We start from the raw sequence: 21,821 nt of genomic DNA, 5'->3' as shown, positions 1-21,821 counted from the left end.
ATGAAGTCCAGCTGTGAATCAGCAGGAAAAGTATGCAAAGCAGTTAAGCAAATGTCTGCATTCTAACTTTTGATTGCTTAGTGCACTCATAAAATGATTTTTATTGTGTCAGTGGAATGGGTGAGTTGCTCTGCTCCCATGAGCGTGTATGCTATGTATCTCTGATATGTGTTTTTAATGACCCCTTACAGCCTGTTAGTTTCAGTGGCTACCCTTGCTAATGCACTGCTTTGGAGGAAGTGACTGAAAAAGCCTTGAGTCAAAACTTCTTATCACTCTGCTAATGTGTTGCATTTTCCTAATATGAGTGTTATATGCCCATTGTGAGCTTGATTGTATCAATGCTACCCTTGCTAATGCACTGCTATGTCACACAATATGAAAAGCATTGATTTATATCAATTAATGTCTCTCGTTCTTCTTCATCCATCTCCATCACACTCAATCATTGTCAACCCTCCTTGTATTGTCTCCTCTGCTTGCTGCCCCTTTTCATCTCTGCTGTTTACTTTTTCCAACCTTTGGCACATGACACACACACATACACCCACCCAAAGGGAACTTATAAAATGACAAGCATCATCTATCTGTGTTGATACATTGCATGAAAGTTGGCAGACAACAATGTTGGTGGATACATACTACCCCAGAGAAATGACAACCTTTATGACAAAAATGTTGAAAAATCCTTTGAAAGTGCTAAGATTTTGGCAGACTGAGTAGACTGCCAATGTGCTTTACCAAGATATATTGAAATCAAGTGAAGTTCATAGTTTCATTTTTACATATACCACAGTTCTTTGTACTCATGTAGTGATGTGTACAGTGTCAATACATTTTGTTACCCCAAGTGTTGCATGTTTGTTTACAACATGCAGTTTTCGCTCATCAGCAACATTCTGACATACCCCCAAAATGTGTTTTTAAATAACCTTTTCAATGATTGACTCTGAGTAAAGCCATACTGGTATACTGGTCTGGAAAACATCAGTAACAAAGGTGTGGGTTTAATTCAATTCAAGTGTATTTCTCTCTTCTTTCTCTCATATGTTCAATTCACCTGAAAGCAAACATTACTGTCATCATTGTGTAAATTATGCTGGCACTTTCTAACTTAATTTATTTCTGGATTTGTCTGCCATTGTTCAGCTAAGAAGTTGAGAGATAGGGGCTTCCATACCATCTGTACCCTGCCCATTCCATACTTGCTCACTGTTTGTGTCCCCATTTCATCTCTGCCCTAGACTCCTATTTCCAAATTATATGATGGTCATAATATAGATATCAACAACACAGACATGCTCACAAAGGGCTTATAAAACATGTCATCTATGTGTACTTTTCAAACATTCCCTTCAAATTTGTGTTTTGTAATCCAATCTCTATGAGTTCTTCTGTGGCATCACTTGGTAATGTATTGATCTGTAGAATATCAGTTAGATGGGCAGGGGCTCAAATACAATGAGGTCTACCCTGTATCAGTTTTTGCTGCCAGCTTACTATGTAAACATAATATGCATGTGATAGCTTTTGTGGCTCAGTATGCTTATGCAGTAATATGTACATTGTCAGTATACCGACAGAAGGGTTTTAATCTGCTGATGGTTGACATATTTTCCACTGTTCAGTTTTCAGTCTTCAACAATGTTTTTTTTTCTGACCTCTTCACTATGAGTTCTTTTGTGGCTTCACTTGGCAATGCACTGGTCAATTGAGTGTCAGATACAGGCTTTCAAATTCATTGAGTTATACTTTGTATCAGTCTGCAAAAAATGTATTATGTGCTAATAATGTATCATACAAATATGAAATAAAGTAAACACAATACATATATGTTTAGCCATGGTTCAGTTTACTCATTCAGTAATGTGTATATTGTCAATGCACTATGTGAGGTGTTTTAATCCCCTTATTGTTAGTGTGTTATATATTTTTTTAATTTTTAGTTGTCAGTCTTCAAAACTGTTTTAACATTCCCCTGAAGTGTGTTTCCTAACCTCATCACTGTAACATCTTTGGTTTAACTTGCTAATACATTGGTTTAGAGAACATTTGGAGCCAAAGGCAGGGGGTTCAAACCCATTTAGATGTATTTTTCTTCTCTTGCTATGATTTGCTCCATTACCTTGAAATGTATTTTCAGACATGCTTCTGATGAGTGCTTCCATGGCATGCCTGGCAAATGCCCTGCCCTAGAAAAATACAGAGGAAGGAGTTTGAGTGCATTCCTGTATGGTTCACTTTGTCTCACTGTCATTAGTTTCATTCCACTGAACTGCACTATACTGACACCCTCCTAATGAAGGATTATGTGGTGTGGCTGTTTAATATCCTGGGTCAGGGAATATCAATAAGGAAGTTATGTGCTCAACTGCATATAGGTGTTGTGAAAAACTGAGGGGCTGCCAGCCCAGCCAGATATAATTTTGTAAATAATTCTATGTCATTTTAAATATTGATATGATCCTCAGGCTTGTGTAACAAATGTAAAAAAACTGTGTTATGTTCTGAAGTTCCAAAAATGTAACCACAGTTCACCCTGCTGGAAGAAAGCTGATAAGGAAAGGATTTTACAACTGTGTTTGATCTCAAGCTCAGAGACAGGATGTATGAGCTAGAAATTCTTTCGATTGTGCTAAGACAGAGATAATTACTAGGTTTCACATTTAAAGTGTCTTTTATTGCTGTGGCTTCCTGGAAGGTGCAGATCAAAGAAATGCTAAAATTTGAGTTATGTTAGCCTGGGAACTTAATCAGAAAAGAGATAAGAATAATGTAATCTGAAATGACTCATCAATGACTCAGCAGTACTGTGTATTATCAATTTAAGGGCTATCTCAGAAAGTAAGAATAACATTTTTTATTTGTCTTCAGATCTGACAAGAACTCACCAGCACTTCTCATCTATATTTGCTTGCTCTGTAAGTAGAATTTAGAACTGTAATTTAAAAGTAGAATGTTATCAAATTAAAAATAAATTAATAACTTAATGAGCAGGCATTAGTCAAAAGTGCTGTACAGCATTAAGACGACAGAAAAAGTCAATTGTTTTACTTTACCATAACCCAGAATCATTCACATCCCCTACCATTTTTAAGCCTCCAAAAAAGGTAATTTTTGCTCAAAAGTAATTTGCTAACAAAGTTTTTCTTTCTGTCTTTGGTCCTCAATGTGCATTGGAAATATAGTTAGAGTTTTGAGACCACATTCTGGGCAATCCAGAAAACTAAGCAGAATTATTTGCAAATCTGTGGTGTCTCCCTCGGGCAAATATATATTTAACTGCACAGCAGACCTTGGGTGATTTATTTCCTAGATATGTCTCCTCTTTACTGCAAATAGATCTGTTCTTATCTCTGTGGATGACCTGGGACTCTAAACTCAGCAAGATGCAATATCACAGCTTTCTTTCCTTTGTCAGAATGTGGCTGTCTAGCAGTTCTTAGTCATGTACCCAAACCTAGCTCTTTCAGAGTTTGGCTGCAGCCATGTTGCTCAGATGATGGAATGTCCAATGCAACAAAAGAACAAAGACTGAATGAGGGTCTGGACTGCACAAGTTGCTGCAATATAAAACTCTTTTTTAAAAAGAAGGAAAGACTTGGGACTCATTTCTTCTCACTGTTGTGTATTGAGGGTGAAGGACTTTGTGGGCAGGACTGTTGTTCTGGGACTGTATACTATGTTTTGAAACTTGAGGGTTGAGAGGGTGGCCTAATGGTTAAGGTGTTTGTCTTACAGGGTTTGAGTCTCACAAGGGAAAATTGGCTAGGCTTAAAATGGCACGCAAGGGCATTTAGCTTAGTACTAATCTAAAAACTAGAATATTATTGACCATTTATTTGCATACACTAGTAAGGAGTTTGGGGTCGGCTGGGAGGTGCTTTTTAACACTGAGAATAATAGCAATAATATCACTGATTGTTATGGAACACCCTTTGCGAGGGAGAAAATAGTGAGGAAAATTTTCCTATCAGAATTTCAGAGAAGCAGTCAGTAAGGAACCTTTAGAACCATGAGAGTGAGTCTGTGCTGATGCCTACTTCCTGTTATTGTTTAAAGTAAGAAATCATTTTCAGCTAGATCAGTGGCCTTGGCAAGGTCAATGAAAACTGCATCTGTGATAAGACCTTTGTCCACATTACACAGTATTTTTTTTTTGTTTTACTAAACATCTTTATTAAATTTACACATATGACAAAGGCAATCTTACATTTATATAAATGAAAAACATACAAAATTATATCACTTTAGTTGCAAACAATTTACATCACAAACACCACTGAACACCTGCAGTTGCAAATACTATACATCACTTATAAACCATCCAGTCATTGTCAGTTAAGCCTTATATAGCTCATTCAAATTCTGCCTCTTAAACCTCGTTCCTGCTCTGTGTATATTGTTCCCACAATTCCCATGTTTTCCTATGTAGTTTGCTCCTTCCCTTTTCTAAAGGTCCCAATTCCAGTTTTGTCTCTCTTTCTATATTCACTACTTCTCGTAAAGTTGGTCTACACTTTGATTTCCATTTTTTAGTAATTGCTTTTTTGGCAGCTACCATAATTAGGCTCAGCAAGGCTTTACTATGTCTAGGCAATTCCAATTCTGTAGCATTCGGTTCTGTACCCCTACCACATAAACTCTTGAACACCATCTCTGATGCACTATATACCTCAGCCTTCTATCACTGTGCTCTCTTACTCTTTGCCTCTACTTCCTCTCCTACCCTGTACCTCATAAACGTCCCCCCAACCCACTCCCTTTCTTCACTAAATACCACCTTTTACCTCCCCCACCTCACCTTCTTCTCTCTGTCCTCATATTTCTAACTTCCAAAAAAAAAGCTTGTTTTTTTATCCATACATAAATGTTTTACTTACATATTTTTTTATCTGAAATGCCTGTACTTTTAATATGTTTAGACTACATGAATCTCACTTTTGTAAATCATTACCCAGGATTAGAAATGTTATGGCTTTTTTTTAACAAATTGTATATTAACTCCATATTTTTCACTGTTCTACTACTTTATTTACTTTTGTATAACTATTGTAAAATTGTCTATATCATGTGGGCCCCCCCCCCCGAGTCTCCACTGAAAACGGGCTCTTCTGGGTCCAGTGGACTACCCAGTCATCATACTGTTATAAATAAATAAATAGCATAATTCAAAAAAAAATCTCCCCAGTCAGTCCACTCTGCCCACCCAGCATCTCTGACAGAGCGGTCTGCAGGGAATCCCAAAAGTCTGCCAGTCCATCACACTCTCAAAAAATATGTTCCCAACTATCTCTTTCTTGCCCATCACACCTCCAACATTTGCTATCCACCTGAGGAAAAATTCTTTGGAGTCTACTTGGGGTATAAAAATATCTATGTAAACACTTCCAGCTATTTTCATCTGTTAAAGTATATATGGCTGCCATGGTATTGCATCCTGACAAAAAGCTAGGGTGGTGGTAAGGATACTGTACTTTTGACATAGTGTTTAGTTGAGTGAAGTTGGCTTTCTCCAAAATCTTTCCCAGGCAGGGAAGTATTGAAATGGATCTGTAGTCCTTTGTGTCTACAGGACTGGAAAGTTTTGAGGATGAGTTTACATATGTCCAGTATTATATTATTGGTAAGGCAGAGGCTATGGAGATGTAGAAGTGGGGTAAGACATAATATGTGAATAGAGACAAACCACTGCAAAAGATCTTTTCCTGGGGAACTTTGGAAGGGATTTCTGCTAGTGTTTTCATAATATCTTGACTGCGATTGTTTTGAAGAAAATAGGGATGTATAAAGGGGAGTTTAAGTGATTGGATGGGAATGTAGGACATGATTTATGGATGAAATGAGGGAGAAGAATTGATTAAGGGACTCAAAAGGGAGTAGCCAACTTAATGTGGTGGACTTTAAAGGGTATTTGTGTTTAGAATTATTTTCCTATGATGCAATCAACAAGGTTCTGTTTTCAGTTATTTCCCAGTGAGCTTTTTTATTTGGTGGAAGTCTACTTCTATTGTCTTGTCTCTTTTTTAGAAAGCTGTATCAGCTGAATGAATTTGTCTTTTCTTTCTGGAATAGGGTGACACTTCCATAGGAGTCAGACTGAATCTCAACTTGTGTGTGTGTGTGCGAGACAGAGAGAGAGAACTTTAATAACCATTTAACTAGCTGAATGCTGTTTATTTTTCAGATTTTCTGGTTGTTGCATTTAGTCAACAGGAAAGTTGGCTGACTTTTTTGAGAGATCATCATAATAACAGGGGTGGTGAATATACTCATTTCCTATTATTCTGTCCTGGAACTGGTATATTTAATTAGCAGTGGGTTTGACATGCATCCTGCAACAGTTTGCATGTTCTGAGGACATGCCTAGAAGCATGTGCACTGGACTATTGAATTTTTGTCATAGGATCATAGGAATTTACTAGGCTATTGGTCCTGATGCCTTTACAAGCCTAGTCAAGAATTTAGCACATGTTCCGACAAGTCAATACCTGATGCCCCTGTCCAGCAAGGAGACAAGTGGCGTCCCAGAGTGTATTTTCAGCTCCCTAACCAGTTATGTCCTGATATACTGATGGGGGGGGGGGCAGAGGAGTGAAGTTTTAAAGTAATCAAACTCTGAGCAGCTCCAGTTAACTGAGCGAAAAGCTCTACATATATCAAGAGTATATCACCACAGATGGGACTCGAACCCACAATCCCTGTCTTACCCTTTTAAGTTGATATTTAGGCTGTCAGTCAACTAAAAGTTGGAATAACTTCAGTAGATCCATACATATTTTGTGTGTTTGTGTGTGTGTGTGTGTGTGTGTGTGTATAAGCAATTACAAAAATGCATGGACTAAGAAGTGTGTGTGATTCTTGACCTTTAGGACTTGCTTGCGTGTATCCAGTTCTTCCATTCTTCTTCGATTTGATAAACCCTTCTGTCACTACTATAAATTTGCATGCGTACATGTAGTATACTGAGATCATACCACCATCAAATGTGGATGATATGGGATGAGTAGCTCTGTTTGAGCTGTCCTTGAAAACTTTTGCATATCATAAGCACTTGACAATGCAATGGTATTCATTTTCCAGTGATATTTCTGCATCCTGAGCTTCATCAGACCCTTTTCAGATGCTGTGTTGTATGCAAGATAATATTCCAGAGTTGTGTATTCAGAGATAGCTAATGAACAATACACTTTCAAGTTTTATTATAAATTAATTTATTAATTATTTATATATTTATATTTGTTTACCATGGTAGTGCACTGATCTCAAGGGACCATTCGCAGGCATATCTGGGCTGAACAGGCTCAAGTAAGAAATGAAGAAAACATATTTACAGATACAATGATATGCTAAAAAACAAATATGTATACATATTTATCGATATGCATATATATATATATATATATATATATATATATATATATATATATATATATCCCATTTGTTTTACCAAAATTCCATTTGTCTGAAAGTGACATTGCCGAGACCACTGCTTCGAAAATCCACAACTCCGAAACGTCACTTTGCCAAACCACAAAACATCAACATGACAGCTACGGAAAAGTGAAACACACAGCAGCACACTTTCTCTAATTTTTGCCTCCTCATACCATCTCCCCGCAAATTATATATACTAATTCTGAGATTGCACTACAGTGACAACAAGGGTAGATTAATCCATCCATACTGTAGTGCAACTGTAACTGGTATGGTGCACTAGATGACATGACAGTAAACGTTTCGCAGAAGGTACAACCAGCAGACTGACATTTTTCAGAATTGTGGATTTTTGAAGCAGTGGTCTTGGCGATGTTAGTTTCAAACAAATGGAATTTCGGTAAAACAAATGTGACCCATATATATATATATATATATATATATATATATATATATATATATATATATATATATGTTTACCATTAAATAGTCACACGATGTATGTCTGAACATCATACGCTCAAAAACAAATAATGCAACAATAAAAATATCAACGTATGAATCAGCGAACCCATAGTATTGAACCGACCTTAAAAACACGACCAGTACTGATGAGACTTTAACACCGTAATTCCCTACTGCTCTAGACCCAGGAACAAGTGCTAACATGGGTCCCAAAGGGGGCGCAGGTCCACTATTATGGTCCATCTATGGGTGGCATTGGTTTACACTATTTCAACTCTTGACATTTTGGAAAGCCGACATTTCATCCCACGACATTATTTTTTGATAGTTTGAACATACGACATATCCATGTTCATTATTTTCACGATAGACTATATATATATATATATATATATATATATATATATATATATATAGATATTATATAGATGCAAGAAGGTCAGACTAAACATATTATATAGCTGTAGCTGTTATATATTTAACATATGCATCAACCTTTATGTTTAGTCTGAGCTTCTTGCTGTGACTGTATAAAAAGAAGTGTGTTGATTTTTTTTCTTCTTGTGGATCCTGCTGTTTGCCTTTTACCCACTTTTCTCAGTGAATTTCCAACTATTACATTTATGTTACATAACTCTCTTTTCGTGATGCAAGAGTATTTCTATTTTGAAATAACACAGATGTTATTTATTGCTCATTATACTGTGTGAAATGAAATTTCATTTCCATTTTCTTAAAATGGATTCATATGACTCCCTGCTCCAGTCTTGATGATCTTGGAAGAAATTTTATAGTACTCAAACTATGCAAAGTGCTTCTCATGTAAATGTTAATGTGACACTCTGAGTGACATAAACTCATTGCTTTTGCTAACCTCAGCAGTTGTGAAAGGAATTACTCACAGGATGTAATAACTATATTGATTTTAACTCGCAGTCATTTACATGCCACCTTGAAATAATGAGGCATAGAGTGAGAACTCCAGATTCTATAAGTCTCACACACAAAGCATTTCAATGAGCTCTGACAGTCTTGTTTCATCAGTACTACTACATAAACCTTTTGAATAACCTACGAATAAACTTTATTACATGCCAGGTTTCTGTTAAATTAATGTCTGACAACAATAAGTTCAGAAATGTGACATAAAAATTTGCACTAAAATGTGATAAATTAATATCCAGCATCAATAAGTCATTCAAAAGGATAATAAATGCAATTTGCTCTTCTGTCTGATATGTCATTTTCATGGGCCAGGTCAACATATTATTGTAACTTAAGAGACTTATAGTAATTGTAATGCATTTGAAAAGTCTGATTGCAGATTTTGTTTTTATTTCCTAACACCATAACATTTCAAGAACTTAATACTGACTCCCATGGTCTGATGTCCTGAGATAGCCATTTTTTACAGTCTAAAACCAGTCTTTTCTGATTTGAGTCATAAAACACACTTTCTGTATTAACAGACAGTAGTTAGCTATGGTGCATTCTTTAGAAGAAAATTATTACAGAGGTCTGTCATCTGATTCCAAATATACTGTTCTATGTCACTCACAAGAGATTGTTTGTGCAGGATACAGAAAGAACAGGAAGGTTTTGATAATTTATTCTGGAAACGTTTATAATTTTTGAAAATAAAGAACAAACTGGGAGCAAAATCTCAGGAGAAGACTTTATTACAAAAAACTAACACTTTTGTCTTATAAATAATCACGAGACTTCATCGGATTAAAATCCTAAGAAACAATCCATCTTTAAATAGGCAAATCAAATCACATGATTATCCAAATACTAAAATGTAAAACATAAAACCTAATACAAAAACATATATGGACAGAAAGAAAATAAGAAAATGTAAAATATAAAACATAAATATGTTAAAACCTAGCACAATAACATAAAAAGTAAATAATATATCCTAAACTCGTATCATATGCAAAATAGTTTACAAATTTACCAATCAAAGGAAATGGCACAAAAGCTCAAACAAAAAAAAAAAAAAGCCCGTAACAAGAGAGTTTCCACCAATGAATCATCTATTTCATGATTTCAGTTTCAAAACCAATGAATACCGTGCCATTAAGACCAGGCCAGCCCACTCCATTAAAAGTTAGAATCCAATACAATTCATGCAAACAAGGATGTGAGTATATGAATTTGCTGGTCAAGCATAATAATAACTTGACTGATGAATTAATGAATGAACTGGGTAGTTTGAACAACATTATTACGAGTGACCTTTCTTTGAATCTTATAAAAGAGAGTATATTCATATTTTTTCCAGCACTGATTCATTATTGACAAGATAAAGGATAAGCAAATCAAAAAAATTCAAAGAGATGTTGATGCTTATATGCAAAATAAGGCATACCCTACTCCCCTGTCTTCTCAGGAATGGGGAAGACATTTAATCAGGCATCTGCTGAGCATTCTATGTGTAACAATTACAGTAATCAACAGGTTCCAACTTCTAATGCCCATTTAGGGCAGATGGCCTCTTCATCTTTGGATTTTTCTTTTCCCCAATGATTGGAGAGGCTAAAGGAGCAACATCAGTAATGAAATGGAACCACCAATGGGATCATCGGACTTCAGTACCATATCCACCATGGAACTAGTCTTCATCCAATCACATGTACCCACCCCAACAAGTGAACCAATCAGTATGGCAGCAACAAGGGAACCGGAATTCCAATCGGAGACAGAGATAGCCCATTCATCAGACAATAATAGTAAATGTTCCTTAGTTACGAATACTTTTGGTAATTTTAATGTTTTTATTTCTCCGGTTCGATCCTCGGCTAGGGTGTCTTCTGTGTGGAGTTTGCATGTCCTCCCTGTGGTTGCGTGGGTTTTCTCCAGGTGCTCCGGTTTCCTCCCACATCCCAAAGACATGCTGTAGGTGGATTGGACACTCTAAATTGGCCCTAAGTGTGTGTGTGTGCATGTGTGTGCCTTCTGTGGAAGGTTGGGCACCGGGCTGGCAACTCGACACAGTAAAACTCCACCGCCAATCATGAGCGGACAGGTGATCCACTGTTGCGACCCCTAACTGGGAAAAGCTGAAAGAAGAAGAAGAAGAATTTATAGCTCACAAGACTCTGACCACTCTGTGGCTGTCCTTTTTTCAAAGGGGCTGACATTTGTATCAACTTATAAAGCAAATATTGCATACATTTTAATGGATCTAAAATGTTCATTAGAAAATTGAATGTGCATATTTTTTTGGGGTCCAACAACACATCTTTAATGTTAAATCCACTGCAGTTATCTAGTACTTGTAACCCTCCCCTACATCCCTCCCGGGCTCTTTTTGAGAAGTGCTGCATGATAGATCTTAGATATATTTTACCATCTAAGCATAATGTTTCAATCTTTAACCTGACATTAAGTGAACATGAACTCTTATCTTGGATTAAAACTTTGAATGTCAGGTTCATGCAGTCAGATAAGGGAGGGGGGTTGGTTGTTATGAACCAACAAGCTATTTGGATAAAATGTATGGACTGATTTTCGAAGACACTTATAAGCCAGTTTCAAGAAATGAATTAAATATTGCATACCATAAGTTACATCTGCAACTTAGTGATATGTTGCTTCAAAAATGTATTTCCTTGGAAGAGTTTAAATTTTTGTCTGTTGATTTGCTGGTTATCCCAACTATTTTTGGTCTTCCTAAAATTCATAAAGGCCTAACTGATGTCTTATTTTGGATGCTCAGAATTCTATCACATTCCCCCTTGCAAAGTTTTTGGATTTTATGTTCAAAAATCTTTTAAAGTGTGAAGGACATTTATCTATCAATTCTTGGGACTTTTTGGAACACTGTAACAAGCTGACTTTTAACCAATCTTTTTTGTTTGTCACCATTGATGCAAAGGATCTGTATTCTGTGATCGCACATGAATTAGGTATTTCATGTTTACACAGTTATTGGTCAGGAAGGGCATCAAGGAAGATGCCATTAATTTGTTGGATGATTTGTTAGAAATAGTTTTAAGAAATAATTATATATTTTTTTTTAAAAATTAGTATTTTGTTCAACAGCACAGTGTAGCTATGGCAGCTGCCTGTGAAGGCTTATTTGCTAATGTTGTAATATTGGAATGGGAGAATCAATTCCTTTTTCAGAATAAGTGGTTTGGAGCTTGTGAATTATATTTAAGATATCTGGATGATATATTTATTGTTTGGAGAGACAACAAAGAGTCCATCCCCAATTTCATTGGCTACTTGAATAGTACTACATCTTTGTTGTTATTTCTGCATGAAGTTGGGGTTAATAGTATTTATTATTTGGATGTTGCACTGGAAAAGACTTGGTGCATGGTTGTTATATTTCAAAGATTTACAGAAAACCAACCTACTCCAATAAATTCTTACATTACAACAGATCCTACCCCCTTAGACATAAGAAATCTGTGCTAAAAGGTCAATTAGTTAGAGCTGCTCATATGATCATTATCTACAATAATTTTCTTGATGAATGTGAACATTTAAGTAGTATGTTTCTAACAAGAGGATATCCCCAACCATTTATTGACAATGTCAAACAGGAAGTAGTTTCAAAAAGGAACAATCATTATTTCTGTCCTATTTTAGCTGTGACTTCCCAACCTGGATTTACCTCTTTGGGAAGTACTGCTGATGTCTTTTTTGATGCATCAGCTGCACATGAGCCTGACAATGCTCACAACTTTTCTTTAGCTTCTTTTCTTCCTTTAATTCCAATAATATGGTCATTAGAGATGTTATTTTAAAAAAACTGGACTATTTTATTGGATGATTATAATATTAAAACCAAAGTAGGTGAAAAAACATGTTTTATTTATAAGAGGGGTGCTAATTTTAAAGAATTTATTGAACATGCTTCCATTAAGAAAAATGTATGCTATATGGCTATGTGTAAATGTGGTTTTTGCCTCTACTGTCCCTACATATATATTGGTGAATTATTTGAAATTAATGGTACTATGTTTCACATGAAAGGGAAATTCAATTGTGAGACCTGGGGTATTGTATATGCAGCCTTATGTCAACAATGCTTGGCTTTCTATATCAGTAAAACCGAGTGCAGGTTGTGTGACAGGATTCATAAGCACTTGTATGAAATTTGCAAAAAAAGGTCCACAAATGCTTTATATAGGCACATGTCTGACTGTTCTGATCATTGTTTTAAATGTATTATTATTGTGAAAGTTATACAGAATACAAGGGGTGGTGCTTGGGCATTAAATTTGGAAAAGCATGAATTGTATTAGATTCTAACTTTCAATGTGGTGGGCTGGCCTGGTCTTAATGACATGGTATCCATTGGTTGCCTTTTAAAATTGAAATCAGGAAATAGGTGATTCATTGGTGGAAACTATCTTGTTACTGGTTGGTTAGGCTTTTGCGCCATTTCCTTTGATTGGTAAATTTATACACTATTTTGCATATGATGCAAGTTTAGGATATATTATTTATTTTTATGTTATTGTGCTAGGTTTTTAACATATCTATGTTTTATATTTTACATCTTCTGATTTTCTTTCTGTTCATATATGTTTTTGTAGTACGTTTTATGTTTTACATTTTAGTGTTAGTTTGGACAATCATGTGATTTGATTTGCCTATTTAAGGATGGGTTGTTTCTAAGAATTTTAATCTGATGAAGTCTCAAGATTATTTATGAGACATTTTTGTAATAAAGTCTTCTCCTGAGCTTTTGGTCCCAGTTCGTTCTTTATTTCGAAGTTTGATTTTTTTATTCCTTTTCTTGAGCTTTTATAATTTTCTTAACTTTAAATTATCAGAATATGCTGATGTTCATATAGGAGATAAATATATTCAGTCAAAAGTGTTGCTGCTATAAAACTGTTGTTCTACTTGACAATTCTTTTCATCCAGAGACATAAGGGCAGTATGCATTTGCAACAGTACTTTTCTGTTACATATACATGCTTTTTAGTGGTGAATTTATTGCTATGGCACTATCCTAGGCCCATACTGGTTTAGGTTGAAACTGTCAAATCTATCTTTTCCATCTGAAGTGTTCTAGTTAGAGATGTATACAGTTGACTTGAAAATGGGTAAACTAATTACATATTTTACAGATAGGGTGTGTCTTGACTAGAACCTGAGTAAATTGATCATTTGGGTACATGATGATCGTATGCTGTTATTACAACAAAAACTAAGCATATAAGATTTGGGTGACATAGATTGAAGAGTGATTGTTTAATACAGTACACAGTGACTGAAACTGTGGATTCATTTAATGGCCTGGGTAGATTCAGTTTTGAGTTTTTTTCAAATCATATCAAGCAGTTGGTTAATGATAGTTATAAAACTTTAGGCTGTATAAAAACAACTTTTAAAGACTAGGAAAATAAGAAACAAATCATCATAAGTTACACTAGACTCAAAATGGAGTATGCAATAATAATATGAAAACATTACAGTAAAACTAGCATGAGTAAACTGTGGTTCTGTGGAAATATAACAAGGACATCCATGGAAGTAAAGGTTTAAGTTATTATTATAGACAGAAATATTTAAACTTATACAGTGTCACATACAGATATTTAAGAGGAGACCTTACTCATGTTTATTGGTCATTTAGAGACAACTAAATCTGAGAATGTTTGCAGTTATCAAAGAGTAGTAGGGAATCATCAGACAGCCTGTGATGTACTATTTTTTTCTCTGACAGCATAGCTGATGCATTAAATATATTACCAAATCATTTGAAAGCAAGCACTAATTTTGACATTTTTGAAAACAACTTGGGCACTTATTATAGGAATGACTGTTCTGGTATATTAGCAGGCTAGAAGGGCAATATTGTCCGTGCCTGAAATATTTGTATGTATATGTATGTATCCATATATATAAGTATGTATGTCTGTAAATATGCTATTATGCAATGTATGCATGTATATATTTATGTATGTATGAATGAATGAAGGTATGTGTGTAAAAAAAAAAAAAAAAATATATATATATATATATATATATATAGGAATTCATAGATGTATGTATTGAAGTGCAACATTAATGTAAATCTAAAAAAAGAAAGGATCTTGAGTGCATATAACGTGTTATTATGAGATGTATTTAAGTGCAGCTTCTGTTAAAAGTATTAAACATTTTTATTTTTGTCAGCCCTATTACTGTGATTAATGATTTCCTGTATGTGGGCTGCCAAGCTGTTTCAGACTGCTGTCTCAGCAAGGTAAAAGTTCACAAAGAAGTCTAGGAAAAAGACACATTCTCTTAGATGGAACTTCAGTACGTGTGTGTGTGTGTGTGTGTGTGTGTGTGTGTGTGTGTGTGTGTGTGTGTGTGTGTGTGTGTGTTTCTATTAGAGGAGTACATCGGTCACTTATCATTACATAGCCTAGTAAAACTGCACTCTTTTGAAGTGAAACCATTAACTAACTGAAGAAAAAGCTGAGAGGTTCCCTCCAACTATATTGGTTAGAGAGCAATGTACATTGCAGAGTAAAGATAGTAAACAGAGTTTGACCCAAGATGGAAAAAGAAATAAATAAAAAAACACTTACATATAAGATAGAGTTGTCACAGGTATGCACTGTCTTAATTTGCATTCATCTTAATCTGTACAAAAAAAACACTGTTTTCATAAAATATAATTTTTCCATCAGGAAAGGATCACTTGGTTCACTGGGTCTGTTATTTTATCTGATGAATAAGATGTAGATCCTCCTCAGTCAACAATTTATTAATTTTTCTCCATACTTCAAACAATCCTGAATTTTGTCAAGGCTTTTGTGCATGCATGTTTATCTGTAAATCTATGTCAGGCATCTAGGACCCTTTCTGTCAAATGACACTTCCTCTGTCCCCTCTAAGAAATTAAGATGTTTCCAGTGGTATATTCCTATGCGGCCCTGTAGGTTCTCATCATCTGGGCTCCCTACTAAAATGTCAGGACTCAAAATGTAGACTACCAAAATGGCAAAAAAATATAAATGAATAATTAAATAAATAAAAATGTAAGAAATGATTGAATACTGAACATCACTTTTTGCCTTTAAAGTTTTTTTGTGTTACAGGGAGCACCCCCATCACTTCACACACACACACACACAAATATATATATATATATATATATATATATAGATATAGATATGGATTCACTTTACTTGCTTGAAATTCGAAAACCCAGAAGTGTGAAATTCAAAATCTTGCATTTTGGAGATGTTGAATTAGTGGTTCTGGTGTTGCGCTGTGTTCAAGGATTCATGTAAGTGTTTATGTTTTAAGGGTTTTGGGTAGGGGCTGTAGTGTGTGTTAGTGTGTTTTGTTACTGTGATGTGTGTGTGCGAGGGGAATGTAGCTTGTGTTGTGGTGTTTCGTGTGTTTGTGTATGTAGTGCGACCTTGGAGTTAGTATATTTAAGTAGGGGGCGTGTTGTGTAAATATACCAACTATGATATTACCATACCTCTGTGAAAAGGAAATATTCCACAAAATGACAGTCTGTCTGGATTTTTGTCCGTTCATACTCCACATTCCAGGACTTGGCATTGACAATAGTTACCTATCAGTTGCACTCAGCAGATTCTCAAAACCACGTACCATTTTTTGTCATGTTCTTCCTTTCCCTACTTTGCTCAACACTATGCATAATAAGCCCTCCTAGTCACCTTTTGTTTGTCTTCATGTACATACCATGTATTACTTTTATTGTCTTACCATGGACTGCTTTTGGGCTTGTGAAATTATTCTAAAATATCCAGGTTCAGATGTTTCTTATCAGTAATAATATACAAAATGGCATTTGAACTAAAAAAGTATTTTGGGGGAGAAAAGTCCTTTATATTGGATGTGTTATAGATCATGCCCTTGCACTTCTATACTTATTTCTAATTCCATGCCCACTATATGTTTGAGAAAGTGAGAATTTCTCCATCCTCTGCATAGCAGTGATGAGATTTACAACACCGAGCATCTCATCAGTGAACTACATTATAATTTATACCTACTGAACTACTGCCTCTGTCCTACTTAGTTCATCTAGGGATGAAGTTTCCTAGGCTATGAGTAATACTGTTCATGGTGTCTTAAATGGAGCAGTAGAATTTGTAAAGCCTTACTCCATGTCTAAAAGGCTGACTTATAGAAAGGAACTATAATTGTGTAGTCTGAATTAGCTTGTGATAAGGTTTGCTTCTATTCCATGACTTTCTGTTTCTCTAATATTAATGCCTCTTCCATATTATCACTTCATTCTGCCAGTAGTCACTGCTATTCCACCACATTGCTTTATTCATTTTAGTGCTTTTAATATCGTAAACACTAGATTTTCTTCAACTCTGTTTTTTTTTTTTTTGCTGTTGCTTTCCCTAAAACTCTATATGCTTTCCCTATATTTTTTTGCTTCTGCGATACATTATTAAATAATGCTGGCTTGATTTAACATTTTTTTCTGCCTTGGTTAAGTATCACTGCAAACCTTTCTATGATCTACTTTACATGTGTCTGAATATTTCACAACAATTTTGTGTGCTATCATATTAAATCCTCAATAAATTCTAAGTAGGCCATGTTGACAACTTATCAGTTTCTGGAGTCTCAAAGAACTGTATTATACTTAGCATTCACACATTCTGATGACATTTACTATAACATTTAGGTTTCTTGAGGAAACAACAGAATTTTTGCCTTTCCAAGTGTCAGTATGACAAAAAATTCTCCAGTGAGTAATATTTTTGATAAATTTTATACATAATGATTTTTCACAGCAAAATAATTTATAACATGCGCCAGATCTCTGGTTTGAGTAGAACAGAAGGTATCAGGACTGGAGGCTAAACTCAATGCAGCAAACATAACATTTTTTTTTCTGTTGATTTACAAATATTTTAACTAAGAAGTTTGAAATGTATCCCACCCTCTTCCCATGATAAATATCAAGTGCTGCTGAATGTGGTACACTTTGGAAGTTATATTTACATGTTTAAGCCATATGGGCTCCTAGCAATAGTTTGATAAATGACTGTCATAATAATAAAAAATACTCACATTTGACTTAATTTAAAATCAAGTGATGTAACATTATTTTATAAATTAGTGTTATATCACTTGATTTGATGGAAGTGTGAAACTTACTCATTTTTTATATCAGAATGTGCTCAGCAGTCAATGTATTTCATTGCTTAGGATGGGTGTTAACAGTTTATATCAATATTTTACATGATTTCATGTTCAATATAACATTTATGTAATACATGGAGTATGCTGATTATACTCCAAAATCAAAACCAAATAACCTTGCTATAACAAGTTTCATAAGTAATAAACTAAGCTGTAACAAGCTTGGTATAGTTATGTTCATACCTATGAATTTCACTGCTATAACTGAGTCCGATGCCACTACACATGCTACAGTCTCCGTAAAACCAAAGGGTGCTACCATAGATGCTAGAGTCACCATAAAACCATATAGTGTCAACACACATACTAAAGTCACCAGGAAACCATACACTACAGTCACCATAAAACCATATGGTGTCAATGCACATACTAAAGTTACCATGAAACCATATGGTATCACCACATACGCTACATTTACCATATAACCATATGGTATTAACACACATACTAAAATCACCATGAAAGCATATAGTGTCACCTCACACACTACAGTCACCATGAAACCATATGGTGCAACCACACATTCTACAGTCACCCTGAAACCATATAGTGCCACCACAGATTCTGTACTCACCATGAAATAATATGGTGCCATGACACATGTTACAGTCACTGTGAAACCATATGATGACACCACATATGCTACAGTCACCATGAAACCATATGGTGCCACCACATGTTACAGTCACCATAAAACTATATGGTGCCACGACATATGCTACAGTCATTGTGAAACCAAATAGTGCCACCACACATGCTACAATCCACAAGAAATCATATGGTGCCACTATATATGCTATAGTCCTCATGAAACCAAATGGTGCTAGCGCACATGCTACAATCACCATGAAACCATATGGTGCCACCATACATGCTAGAGTCACCATGGCAAATCCATACCTATCAAATGTTTCAGATTTCCCATCATTTCTTCACAGAATTTACTCTTTGTTTTACAACATTTTTAGATTTGAAAGGAGGCAGTCAAGTTTTATCAGACATTACACTTACAGATTTTGTTTAATTTTCAGAAGATATATCTGAATACAATTCTCTGCATTCTATCAATTTTCTTAGTGAACATTGTTAATATTCAAAAGATAGATTTGATATGAATATTTCATCCTGATTGTTTTTGGGCTTTATCTCTGTCTCTTGAGATAAGAGATTGACAGCTCAGGGGAACCCACTAACCAGCCAACTGTAACATAACCTGTACTGTCATATCAAAGACAGCAAGATGCAAAACATATTGCTATTAGCCAAAAACTTTTATAGTTGTGGGACATTTTGTTTCCACACTTTTTTTCTTTTAAACTGGTGATGTATTGGAGTGGCTACAATTAAGCATCTGGTTATAATTGTTTGTTATTTGTTCTTGTAATGGATTTAAACAAAATAACCTCCCAGGCTTTGTATCAAGATGAATTTCTTCAGTCTTTTCAAAAGCTCATAACTAGATTATGACTGGAGACCTGATCGTATTCACCTGTGACATTTCTAAGGATAACCAAGAGGCTGTAAATATAATAAGTGCTAAACATGATTCAATAGTGAATATAGTCAACAAGAAGTTAATACCATGGTTATGATTCTGGGCAAGCATGAGTTTGTGTATAATGAATTACTTCCTGGGTCATGCTGTGTACTAGCTGTTGAGCCAATAAAAGAAAATTCACAAAAGATGTTTGACACTGTGCACAGTTACATTTATTTACAGGTGAACAAGTTAATAGCATTATTAAGAAAGAAGCTCCATATATGTCATTAGCCAGTTTTATGTGCAATACAGTTAGGTAATAAGAGCAAAGGTGCAGCTCACCATTCTGGCAGCCAGGACCATTGCCCCATCTGGCATCGCTCCTCAACTTTAAGTTGTTGTAGGTGTCTTGGGAGATACATGCCAAAAGGGGCATTGTACTCTATAATGGGTCTGATGAGGGATGAGTAGAGAGGACCAATGACCTCCTTTTTTCTAGAGGAGAACCCTTTTGTGATGAGATGTGGCATGTAGAAGGATTTCCTGACTACTGTGTTGATGTGGTTATCAAAGGAGAGACTACTGTCCACCTGTGTCCCAGGTCTTTTATCGCACTTTCAGTGTTTAGTGAGCTACCGCCTATGTGGTAGTTCATGGGTACCGGGTTTTTCCCAAAGGGGATGACAATGCACTTATTGGCATTGAGCTTGAGGCCATGACTTTGACACCAGTAATCTGTCTCTGTGAGGCCCTTTTGCAGAATGTCTACATCATTAGGTGATTCTATTATGGGTCCCAGTTTGCAGTCATCTGCGAACTTTGTTAGCCAAAGACCTTCTGTGTTGGCCTGCACTTCAGAGAAGTAGATGCCGAACAGGAAAGGACCCAGGACCGAACCCTGTGGTACTCCACTCATCACTGGTCTGAAGTCGGACTTGGAGTCAGCTACTTTTACTGTGTGGGTTCTGTCAGTAAGCCAGTTGGCCACCCATCTTGTGACATAGGGATTTATGCACAGTTTAGTGAGTTTATCTGTAATTCCAGGGTGGTGTATGGTATCAAAAGCCTTGCCCTTGTCTACAGCTCTAGTGACTGCTTCAAAGAAGTCAATCAGGTTTAGTAGACATGATCTACCTTTTACAAACCCAAACGGAGTGGGGTCCAGGGTTTGGAGGTTACCTATGTCTTTGTTTATAAGCTCCAAGATGATACATTCCATGGCCTTGCAGACCAGGCTCATCAGGTTAATGGAGCAGTAGTTTCTGGGGTCCGTGGTGGTACCCCACTTTTGAATGCTTATGGTCAGTCATTGTATAATAGCAGGTAACATACTGCTTTAGATTATTTTGCTTCTGCTACATAAAAGGAAATAGTGTTAGCTGACCTAGTGGGTGTTCAGGCTGTTCTGTGTTGATCCTGACTAGCTTCCCATGTTATCAACAAACAGGGATAAGGTCATACTTGGATAACCCAAAGACTAAGTACTTACAGACAATTACCTGCTATTATACAATGACTGACAATTAGCATTCAAAAATGAGCACACTGACTGGCCAGCCCAACCAACGGGCCCATTGTAAATCCGAAAATATACTAATGGGAAAAGGTCCAGTTGCCCGGACTTTTTCCCATTAGTATATCTCATATTTTTTTTTTTTTACTGTTTTTTTTAATACAAAATGAAAACGGAAGACATTTTACGTTCGGGAGATGGCACAGACAGAAATAAAGGATAATCAGGTACGTTCTACAAAACTTGAAAAACTTACCTGATTATCCTTTTATTTTTTCTGTCCTGACTCTCCCTAACATAAGAAGTCTCCCGGGTTTTTCTTTCTTTTTTTTTTTTTTCATTGATTATAATAAAGAAGAAGAAGCAACGGAGATCTTCCTTTCTCCATCTTCACAACCCTGATGTACTGCGTAAGCATTGGAGCACAAGTCCCATACACATGCGTAGTACATCAAAACAAGGCAGCAATATATCACTAGCCATGGAGGAGCAGTAATGCGCCGTTATACAAAGCCATTATTTAAGAAAAGTACTTTTTTTTTCTTAAATAATGTCATTGTATAATAGCAATAACCGACTCTGTGGTTGTGGTATATTGAAATGTACCCATGGTTAGCTTTATTTAATAACTTGGGCTTTGCCCTTGTGATTAAACCACACCATTCATGGGTAAATCTTCAATATACCACACCAATGTCGTCGGTTATTGCTATATTATCATTTAGAGTGAGAAGCAGCCCTGTATTGAGTTGTCCCTCA

This window comes from Protopterus annectens, chromosome 1.part2 (assembly GCF_019279795.1).
Source record: "Protopterus annectens isolate FY-2018-M chromosome 1.part2, PAN1.0, whole genome shotgun sequence".
Classification (NCBI taxonomy): Eukaryota; Metazoa; Chordata; order Ceratodontiformes; family Protopteridae; genus Protopterus; species Protopterus annectens.
This window is presented reverse-complemented; position numbering follows the sequence as displayed.